The sequence below is a fragment of the Pongo abelii genome, chromosome X (assembly GCF_028885655.2).
Source record: "Pongo abelii isolate AG06213 chromosome X, NHGRI_mPonAbe1-v2.0_pri, whole genome shotgun sequence".
NCBI lineage: Eukaryota > Metazoa > Chordata > Mammalia > Primates > Hominidae > Pongo > Pongo abelii.
In genome coordinates this window covers 34,619,186-34,631,366 of record NC_072008.2, presented here as the reverse complement: position 1 = coordinate 34,631,366, position 12,181 = coordinate 34,619,186, and positions in this window count along the sequence as shown.

Sequence of the window (12,181 nt, the reverse complement as noted above, 5' to 3'; positions counted from 1 at the left end):
TTAGAAAAATGGCCTCCAGTTTCATCCAAGTTGCTGCAAATGACACTATTTTGTTCCTTTTTATGGCTGAGTAGTATTCTACGGTGTATATACACCAGATTTTATTTATCCTCTCATTATCCCTCGATGGGCATTTAGGTTGGTTCCATATCTTTGCAATTATGAATTTTGCTGCTGTAAACATGTGTGTGCATGTGTCTTTTTATGTAATGGCTTTTTTACCATTGGGTAGATACCCAGTGGTGGGATTGCTGGATGGAATGGTAGTTCTGCCTTTAGTTCTCTAAGGAATCTCCATACTGTTTTCCCTAATGGTTGTCCTAATTTACATTTCAGTCAGCAGTGTAAAAGTGTTCCATTTTAATTGTAATTATAATTTATTTACTTACTTATTTAAATTTCAACTTTTATCACTTATTTATTTTTTATTTTTAATATTTGTTGGCACTTAGTAGGTATATATATTTTGGGGTACATGAGGTGTTTTGATACAGGCATACAATGTGTAATAATACCATCATGAAAAATGAGGTATTTGTCCCCTCAAGCATTTATTCTTTGTGTTACAACAATCTAATTATACTCTTTTAATTATTTTATAATGTACAATTAAATTACTATTGACTATAGTCCTCCTGTTGTGCTATCAACTTTTATTGTAGATACAGGCAGTACCTGCGCAGATTTGTTACATGGGAATATTGCGTGACGCTGAGGTTTGGAGTACCAATCCCATCACCCTAGTAGTGAGTATCGTACCTGATAGGTAGTTTTTAGCCCAATCCCCTGTCCTAGACAGTCTAGTAGTCCACAGTGTCTATTCCACTATTTATGTTTATGTGTGCTCAATGCATAGCTCCCACTTTTAAGTGAGAACATGTGGTATTTGACTTTCCGTTCCTGCATTAATTTGCTCGGGATTATGGCCTCCAGCTCCATCCATGTTGCTGCAAAGGACATGATTTTACTGTTTTTGTGGATGCAAAGTATTCCATGGTGTATATGTACCACATTTTCTTCATCCAATCTACCATTGATGGGTACCTAGGTTGATTCCATGCCTTCGCTATTGTGACTAGCACAGTGATGAACATATGAGTGCATGTGTCTTTTTGGTAAAATGGTTTATTTTCTTTTAGGTATAAACCCAGTAATGGGATTGCTGATCTAATGGTAGCACTGTTTTCATTTATTTGAGAAAGCCCCAGAATGCTTTCCACAGTGGCTGAACTAATTTACATTCCCACGAAGAGTGTATAAGTGTTCCCTTTTCTCCACAGCCTTGCCAGCATCTGTTATTTTTTGACTTTTTAATAATAGCCATTCTGACTGGTGTGAGATGATATCTATCTCCTTATGGTTTTGATTTGCACTTCTCTGATGATTAGTGATGCTGAAAATTTTTTTATGTTTTTTGGCCACTTTTATGTCTTCTTCTGAAAAGTGTCTGTTAATGTCCTTTGCCCATTTTTTAATGGGGTTGTTTTCTGCTTGTTGATTTAAGTTCCCTATAGATTCTTGATATTAGTTCTTTGTCAGACGCATAGTTTGTGAATATCTTCTCCAATTCTGTAGGTTGCCTCTTTGCTCTGTTGATTCTGTTGCTGTGCAGAAGCTCTTTAATTAGGCCCCACTTGTCTATTTTTGTTTTGTTGCAATTGCTTTTGGGGACTTAGCCAAAAATTCTTTGCCAAGGCCAATGTCAAGAAGAGTATTTCCAAGGTTATCTTCTGGGATTTTTTAGTTTGAGTTATCATATTTAAATCTTTAATCCATTTTGAGTTAATTTTTATAGATGGTAAAAGGGAGGGGTCCAGCTTCAATCTTCTGCATATGACTAGGCAGTTATCCCAGCACCATTTATTGAATAGGGAGTCCTTTTCCCGTTGGTTGTTTTTGTCAGCCTTGTTGACCATCAGATGGTTATTGGTGTTCAACTTTATTTCTGAGTTTTCTATTCTGTTATTTTAGTCTAGGTGTCTGTTTTTGTACCAGTATCAAGCTGTTTTGCTTGCCGTGGCTTTATTGTATAGTTTGAAGTTGGGTAGTGTGATGCTTCTGGCTTGGTTCTTTTTGCTTAGGATTGCTTTGGCTACTTGAGCTCCTTTTTGGTTCCATATGAATTTTAGAATAACTTTCTTCTAATCCTGTGAAAAGTGACATTAGTAGTTTGATAGGGAATAGCACTAAATTTGTAAATTGCCTTGGGCAGTATGGCCATTTTTATTATATTGATTTTTCCAATCCGTGAGCATGGAAGAGTTTTACCATTTATTTGTCTGTGATGATATTTTAAAAGACTTAGAAAATCGGTCTGTGCGAGTGTGTGTGTTGTGTGCACTATAGCAGTTTGAGGAAACAAACCATGATTCATTAATTCATTCACCATGTGTCAAAACCGAGATTCAGATAGTGGCATGGCCTGTGTAGTCAGGGATGATTTGTGTGTTGTTTGTGTGTGTGTTTTAGATTTGAGGCAGGGTGAATATTACTTGATGCCCATTGAAAGACTAAACCTGAGGAGAATGAAAATTTATTTTTCTGATGAAATATTTTTTCCATTAAGAAAATGCTTCAGAGCAACCTTTGAACCAAACTCCTTCCTATATTTAATGGACAGAATGGCTATTTATAGGAGGATTTGGAAGTGTAGTTGTATGTAAATAATGAAATTGGGTTCGGGAGTTTTAAGGGCTCTGGTAAAGCAAGAGAAATTATTTCTCTATATGCTAGATCAAATTAACGAAGTCAGTTTGAAAATGTCACTTAGCAGGTGTGAGTTGTGACACAGTTCAGTGAATATATGTACTATATTGTTTATTGACAATGGGAAGGACGAATGCCCATCTCATTAACAAGCCAATTTAAAGAACCAATGATATTTGAAGAGTTCAGATGGTATTATAATTGACATTCAGGGTCTATTTGGTCTACTTTCTAGTGTGCCTTTCTAAATTGCTGGCTCTAGTAAACTTAAAAATAATTCCCAGGCTCTCTTTTGATTTGGGATCTTGATGTGAAAAAGATTCAACAAACTATGCATTCACATGAGATTGTTAGGAAAGGCAATTATCCTGTTGCCCTGGGTGTTGCCCCAGCCAGCATCACTGTGGAGACAAGTATTTTTCTGTAGCAGCATTCCTATGTACTTAGAACCCTAGGTACAATATTTGCTTTGTTGAGTGATAGTATATAGAAACTAAATAAAATATATGTACATTTAATGAGTTTTTATGAAGTAAAAACAAACATCACCATTATACAGGTCAAGAAATAAGAAGTTGCCAACACCTCGGAATTCCCTCTGCCTTGCATCATCTCAAAATCCTCCCTTAATAAAATCTATAGCCACTCACTTGTGTGTTAATCAATTCACTGCTTTTCTTTGTAAATGTATCACTTATACATGCATTCCTATAATACTATTGATGGATATGTGTATTGCTTCCAATTTGTGGCTGTCATGAACAATGCTGCTATGCACAATTTTTTTTTTTTTTTTTTTTTTTGAGATGGAATCTCGCTCTGTCGCCCAGGCTGGAGTGCAGTGGCCGATCTCGGCTCACTGCAACCTTCACCTCTCGGGTTCAAGCGATTCTCCTGCCTCAGGCTCCCAAGTAGCTGGGACAACAGGCACATGCCACCACGCCCGGCTAATTTTTGTAATTTTAATAGAGACGGGGATTCACCATATTGGTCAGGCTTGTCTCGAACTCCTGGCCTCAGATGATCCACCCACCTCGGCCTCTCAACGTGCTGGGATTACAGGAGTGAGCCACCGCGCCCGGCCCATTTTTGTGTATGTATTGTGGTGCTTATGAGAACCCATTTCCCTTGGTAGGGGAATGCAGCATCACAGGGAAGTTTCGGGAATGGAATGAGTCACAGAAAAAAATATATCCTTAACCTCAAGATAATGTCAAGGTATTTCACAAGGGGGCAAATCAATTTTCACTTCGAACAACAGTGGAAGTTTCTCATATTTAAATTATTTGACAACATTAGTTATTTTCACTTATTAGCCCATTTATGCCTAGTGTTCCATTATTGGAAGGCTAACCATGTGGGAGCTATTTATATCCTACTGCCCAAGTCATCACCAAGGTCTGATTGCAAAAATTCAAAACATTGCAACCTCAGGCATAAATGGGTTAATGCCTCCTATCTAATGGTTATGTAATGGCACTTCATTATGGTTTGAATTTTAGTTTTCATGTCTATTAAAGAGATTGTGACATTTAAACATTCTTATTTATTGACAATGGGAAGGATGAATGCCCATCTCATTAACAATCGACTTTTGAAATTTGTCATTGTAAAAAAATCTGTTGAAATTTTTTCCCATTTTTAAATTAGGTTGTCTGTCTTTTTCTTCAGGCTGTATAAGAGTCCTTTTATATTATGAATAGCTGGTCTTTATTGGTATTATCAGTTACAATGATTTTTTCAAACTCTGTTGCATAGCTTGCCTTTTAACTACCTGGGGTTTTCTCTAGCGGAAAATATTTCTTAATTTAATGTAGTTAAATATATTATTTTAAAAAAATATTGTACTTTTCCTATCTTAAGAAAATAACTTTTTACTATGTGGCATGAAGCTAACCTCCTAAATTGTCTTTTAAAATATATTTGTGAACCTTTCAGATTTAGGTCATTACCTGGAAATAACTTTATTTATGGTATGATTTAAGTGTCAAATTTTAATTATAAATGTTTTCCTTATGGATACCCTATTGCTCACCACTTCTTAATCAAATAGTTGATTTCTTTACTGAGCTGCAGCGATGACTCTACCATACAAGTGTTTATATATATTCTTGTCTGTTTGCTGTGTCTCTGTACCCTTCCTTTTTAAAAATTCATTCCTTAATTGACAAGTACAAATTGAAAAAGTATTATAATATTGTCGGTAGAGACTTTACACATCTTGTTAGATTTATTACCACTTCAACTTTTTGTGCCATCAGAAAAGATTTATTTATTTTTAATTTTACTTTCTGTTAGTTGCAGTTATATAAAAATACAATTTATTTTTATTGATTTTTATCCAGAAATCTTATTAAATTCTCTTATAAATACTCGCAATTTCTTGTAGATTATTCTGTATTTTCTCAGTACTTACCAATGTTGTATACGAATAGCACCAGTTGTGTTTTTTCCTTTCCAATCTTTAGGCATTTTGGTTCTATTTCTTGACTTTCTGCCCTGGCTAGGATATCCAGTACAACACTAAATAGAAATGCTGATAGAAGGCATTCTTGTCTTGTTTCTGATTTCAAAATGAATCTTAAATCATCTTAACATTAACTGTGATGTTATTGTTTGATGGTGTTTTTTCCATTAAGAACGTTTCTATTTCTATTATACTTTGGTAAGATTTTCTAAGGGTTTTGTTTTTGTGTTTGTGTGCCTTTTTATCTTTTGTCCACTGATTTGGAAAACTGTATTTATGTTTTTCAATTTTTAATTTTTATTTCAATAGGTTTTTGGGGAACCGGTGGTGTTTTGTTACACGCACAAGTTCTTTAGCAGGGATTTCTGAGATTTTGGTGCACCCATAACTCAAGCAGTGTACTCTCTCTATATATATAATTTTCTTTATCCACTCTTTGATTGATGGGCATTTGGGCTGGGTCCATATTTTTGCTATTGTGAATTGTGCTGCTTTAAACACGTGTGCAAGTATCTGCTGTTGAAGTGATAAGATACTTTTTATGTAATTTGTTTATTACATAGTAACTTTCCTTAATTTTGTAGTATAAAATAATCTTTTCTTTCTGATGTGAATTTAACTTTTAATATAATGATGGATTCAACTGTCTTATATTATGTTTACTATTTATTCCCTTGGATGGCAATGCTTGTAATTGTCCTTTCTTGTACTGTTCTTCCTCATCCTGAAATTAAGAAAATACAAAGTGAAAAACTGGAGAGTGTTCCTTTTCTATTCTCAGAAGAGTCTGTGTAGGATTGGAATTATTTCATCTTCGAATGTTTATTAGAGCACACTGGTGAAACTCTTTGGGATTTAAGCGTTTGTCATAGAAAGAGGATTGCGTGTTGACTCAATTTCTATAATGTATAAATTTATATATAATTTTCTATTTCTTTTTAAATGTATTTTGATGTTATATGTTTCTAGTGAATTGTGATATTTAAAAGTTTTAAAGTGTATTCGTAAATGTATCTCCATTTTTGTTTTTGTAAACATGGTAATATATATGTTTATGACTTCATTATATTTCTGATATTGATTGTTTTACCTCTTATTGCTTTTTATTTGTTTAATATATAGTCTCTCAAGTACATTGTTGATTTTATTAGTCGTTTAAAGGAGGCAAGTGTTGGCTTTTTAATCTCTATTTTTTGTTCTCTGTGTCATTACTTTCTGTTCTTTTATTTATTATTTATTTCTTCCACTTTCTTTGGGTATGGCTTTTGAAGGTAACATATAGTTACATGTAATTTTATATAGCCTGACACTTTCTTTTTATTTGAAGCAACTAATTCATTTCCATTAAATGTAATTACTGAATTTTTTATTGTTTAAACTATTTTTCTTTTTATTTGTCTTGTCAACACTCTTTCATTTTTATTTTCCTTCTTTTGGAGTTATTGGATATTTATAGTGGTTTAGTTTTACTGCATTGAGATTTTAAATTGTGAACTTTGTTTTCATTATTTAACGAAGAATTAGTATTAGAATTTATTAAGTATATTGTTTAGAAAAGAAAAAGAAAACCTTCCAGGAAACCTTTAAATCAATACTTGTAATCTGTATCTATCTAGCTTTCTATATACCTATGTATGAATATTTGAAAGAAATCATTTTAAAAATTAATGAACTACATTTGCAACACAAGAATTAAATGAATTGGGCTGGGAAGATAAACTAATTAGTAAAACAAATAGAACCAACAGGAAATAAATAAATAATAAATTATACTAGCAGATTCTAGCTTGTAGGAGGACTCACACTTTTTAATTTCAAAACTTATTGCAAGGCAATTATCAAGGCAGTGGTATGCTCACACAAGGATAGATATATAGATTTATAGAACAGAATCAAAAGTCCAGAAATAAAACCATATGTCTATGGTAAACTGATTTTTGACAAGGTGTCAAAACCATTCAATGGTGGAAAGAATAGCTTTTACAACAAATGGTTCTGGAACAACTAGAGAATCACAGACAGGCTAGAAACTCAGAGAAGAATTTATGTTACAATTAGAGTCCAATGGCAGTCTGTGGGCAGAATTTTTTTTTTTTAAGGGGGAGATTAGTTTTCTTCTATTAATACCTTCAACTGATTGGATGAGGCCCTCCCACATTATGGAGGGTAATCAGCTTTACTCAGAGTCTGCTGATTTAAACGTTAATCTCATCTTAAAAATTAACTTCACGGAAACATCTAGAATAATATTTGACCAAATATATGGGTACCGTGGCCCAGCCAAGTCGATGATTACAAGTAGGAAGTCAAAACTGGCAAAAAACTTTTGAGGAAGATATGAAGAATTTAAGGATAATTATGAAGGAAAAAACCTATTCAACCTAATATAAATATTTAAATAGTCATAGTAATGAAAACCACGTGGTATTGGCAGAAAAAAGGTGCAGACAGAGAACTGAACTGAACATGGAGCCCAGAAAATTATGTAGACTGGATAGATTTAAGAAAAATATTGTTGTGAAATTACAAACTTGTAGAGAAAGGATGAACCCTTTAATAAACGATGTTGAGAGCATAGGAAAGCCATATGAACAAAGACGAATTAGAACCCTACTGTAAAGCACACAAAATCATTCCAGATTGAAAGAAAATTTAAATATTAAGGGTAAAATATTAACATTTTAGAAGAAAATATGAAAATAGCTTTATGACATTAGGTTAGAGAAGGTTTTCTTAAACACAACATTAAAAGCCACAAACAATAAAGAAAAACATGAATGGATTGTGTTTAAAAAAAAAAAAACTTCTTCATTGGAGTAGACAAATGAGCAACAAACCCCATAAAAAAATTTTAAAAGTCTAATGGGCCAAGAACCTTAGAAAATTCAACCTCTCTATCATCAAAGAAATTGTTTCACATGCACACTAGAAACTATGCACATTGGAATCTTAATGTAGCATTGTTTATATTGTTTATTCTATTTTATTTTTTCTCTTTCAATAACTTTGATATAGCATTGTTTATAATAAAAAAGTAGACAATACTTAAATGGCCATCTTAAAGGAATTTGAGAAATAAATTATGGCACATTCTCAAAAATGATATTATTCAGTTGCTAAATTGAATTAAATATTTGTCTGTGCCATACCATGGGTGGATTATAATATAATGTGTCTTTTAAAAAATCAGTCTCAAAAAGTATATAAGTTTAAAAAGTATATACACTGAAGGTGTGTGTGTTTTATTTGAGAATACATATGTGTTAAGTATGGTAACATGAACACAGACAATTCACACAACTTTAGGACAGTGGTCTTTGGTGATCGGGAATGATCTGAAGTAACATTCAGAAATAACATCTTTGGAAATACAGTCAGCCTCCAAGTAAATATATAGATTTATAATTTACCATTTAAAATCAACATTTTTATCTCTAAGTTTGTTAAGATTTATTGCAAGTGAGATCTAATAGGATGTACAGTACAGCAAACTTTCCAGAGTTTGCATGGTGAGGGATAGATGTCAGGTGATTGTTCCCTTAAAGACACTAAAGCTGTTAGAGACTGGAGTCTCCAACACAAGGATTTTGTTGACATATGAGTAAATTTTTTTTGAAGAGCTAACTATTTGTAGTTGTGGCAGTATAATTTATTGAAATGTTAATTTGTGTTTGTTTTCTCCAGCGACTCTACTACCACTGCTTCAAGATGATAGTCAACATTTGTTCCTATTTACTTCAGGGGAGATTTGTGTTACGGTAAAAAGTTGCTGCTTTCTGGGATTAAAAGATTTTCCTCTGTATTTGAAATGCTTTGAAAGCTATAAGATTTCCTAGATACAGAAGGGAAGAAGGGAAAAATAGGTAACCCTTTGAGACCATCCAAAGGAAGAAGGACAACTGTCGTTGAGCCTGTAAAGAGGTGGAATATCTTTAGATAGCAGAAAACTTAGCAGTTCACTGTGGCAATTGGTAGATACGGCATATCTCCAGAGAGATAGCGGCATTTTAGTAAGAATACTTATGTAGGGCATGCAGGTAAAATGGGCCCAGACACGTACTTTCCTGTGGTCCAAGTTTATCAGTGAAGCAGTAGAGTCAGCATATTTAAACTGACCATGAAAGTTCAACAGAGATGAAATCTGTGCTTAAGGACTGGGTACAGAGCCTCTACCATATTTTCTAGGGTTACTTTAAGCCTCCACAATGTGCATGTGACTTGAGAAAAAAGATAGATTTCAAAATTATGACAAACAAATATAGAATTTATTCTTAGCACGATGGGATGGGGGTTTACCATGTTGGTACTCTTGGTAAACTAAGACGAACCTTAAATGTTTAGGTAAATGCATTTGGGCCAAACACATTTACCCAAACATTTAAGATTTATCTAAGTTTACCAAGAGTACCAACATGGTGCTGTAGAATTGAAATCTAATGCAGAAAGGGATCATAGAAATCACTGAATCGAGTCTACTATTTTGTAAATAAGAAACCCGAAATTCATCAAATGTGGGCAACTTGCCCACATTTAATATTCTAGAGCTGAGATGGCGTCATTGCACTCCAGCCTGGGCAACAGAGGGAGACTCTGTCTCCAAAATAAAAATATTCTAGTATCCTAAGCATTAATGTTCTAGTATTCTAAGCTGAGATCCAAACTCAGTTCTCTTGGTTGCAGGACTAGTTGATTATCCCCAATATATTGTTCTCTTTTTTTTCCTTTTTTCATTTTCTTTTTTTTTTTTTTTTTGAGATGGAATCTAGCTCTGTCACCCAGGCTGGAGTGCAGTGGCACTATCTCCGCTCACTGCAAGCTCCGCCTCCCGGGTTCATGCCATTCTCCTGCCTCAGCCTCCCAAGTAGCTGGGACTACAGGCACCCGCCACCACGCCCGGCTAATTTTTTGTATTTTTAGTAGAGACGGGGTTTCACTGTGGTCTCGATCTCCTGACCTCGTGATCCGCCCACCTCGGCCTCCCAAAGTGCTGGGATTACAGGCGTGAGCCACCAGGCCCAGCCATATTGTTCTCTTTAAATAGACATAATCGAAAAGAGCATGGTACTTCTAGTCTCTGTAGGACAGTATTCCAACAAAAGATTTTTTTCTTTCTTTGAATCTAAGATAGTTGAAGACTACACACACACACACCACTCAGTAAATTTTGTGTCTTGAATTATTAACTCATTGATATTTTGGTGTTTTCTTCAGGGACCTGATGCATCTTAAGTTTTATGCATGCGCGTGCACACACACACACACACACACACACACAGTGTATTTCAGATGAATTATCTAAATGTTCTTGAAAATTTATTAGCTCTTGAAAATTTATTTATTAATTGGTGGTTTGTTCATCTCTACTTCTATCACTTTAGGCCGCTAGAATCCCTTACATGAACTATTAAAATGGACTTCTAACTGTTCTTGAATTCTTGTTGGTTTGTTTCTAGGAAATTCCCCATAAGTAATATACAAAAAACATAAATTCAATCATATATCTCTTATGCTTAAGTTTTGCACTGCAACACTCCATTATGTTTTCCTGTTATTACTGAACGAAATCACACTTAATGGATTGCAGGGCCTACACGATACAGCATCTCCCAAATACTCCACTCACAGTTTGTGCAACTTTCCTCCTATTTATTCCACTCTGGCTATATTTATTTTCTGTCAGCTTCTGGAACATGAATACTCTAACCTCATTCCCATGTTAGGGCCTTTGCAGTTGCTATTTCTCCAGGCTGGATTGTTCTTCATATAGATTTCCATATGGCTGGCTCTTACTTACTCAGTTTCAACCAAAAGATATACTCTTGGGAGAGGTCTTTCTTAATCATATTATTTGTAATGTAACTGTTCCCTTACTGTGACTCGTGCCACTCTGTAATGCATAACCTGTTGTATTATTGTTTGTGACTCATTACTACCTGAAACGTTTGTTTATTTTACTCATTTATTCTCCTTTTCCAAAACTAGACAGTATATATTAAATTCCATGAGAACAGAGATCTTGTCTATATTGTTCATTGCTCTATTCTTAATACCCCCCAAAAACCACCATTCATGACTGTGTATTTGTGCACAACACAATTTAAAGGTCACCACTGACATAGACCATAAACCTTGACTATGACTTGAACACATGTTCAATTATTTTTGAGTGCTGCTTAGAACAGTGCTCGACATGTAATAATTAGTTAAAAGCATTTCTGAATGTTTTAATTCATTCTGGGGGCCTGTAGTAGAGTGATTTAGACCAAGTTTAAGCCTGACCTAGTGATCTGCACTAGAGCAGACTATGAAGATTCATAGTAAGGGAAGCTGCTTCTGTCAGCTATTTCTTTTTCCCCTTTCTATAATTTAAATACTCTCCACAAGGATGTTACACGGCAGGAATTTTTTAAAGCAATATAATAATTTGCATAATTTCATTAGTAAGATAAGCTCTACCTCTATCGTTAAAGAAAACTGGCAGAGTTTCTTTTTTTCCAGTTGGACTCACAGGTCTCAGAGCACATACTGGCCCTTTATGAATTGCTATTTCCCAGCAGGACTACCCCTGAGGTTTAATTTAACCAGCTTTCGCACATATGAATATGGACGGGATAGCAAGTATGGTAAACATCCTCAGCACTCAATAGCTAGGCACGAGCACCGGGCACTGCACTGTACATAACCACAATGCTCTCACAACGGGAAATGTATTTCTTTTTCCATGTGGCTTTCTAAACTAGTGATTTGCAGCTCTGTTGGAAATATCACTCTTCTTGCAATGGGTTAACACCTACACTGCTAACATATAATAGAAAGGTTTTAAAGGTCATAGTAGATTACTTTTCTGTCAAACAGCCTCAACTATGGATGAAGGATTAAAACAACTCTCCTTTATTCTCTTATAAGGGCCACTGATCTGACTCTGGCCATATACAGTGTCATTCTAGAACTCCATCCTTTTTCCCACTGGTTCATTTAGTCGATCTCTTGCATTTATATTTTCCCCTG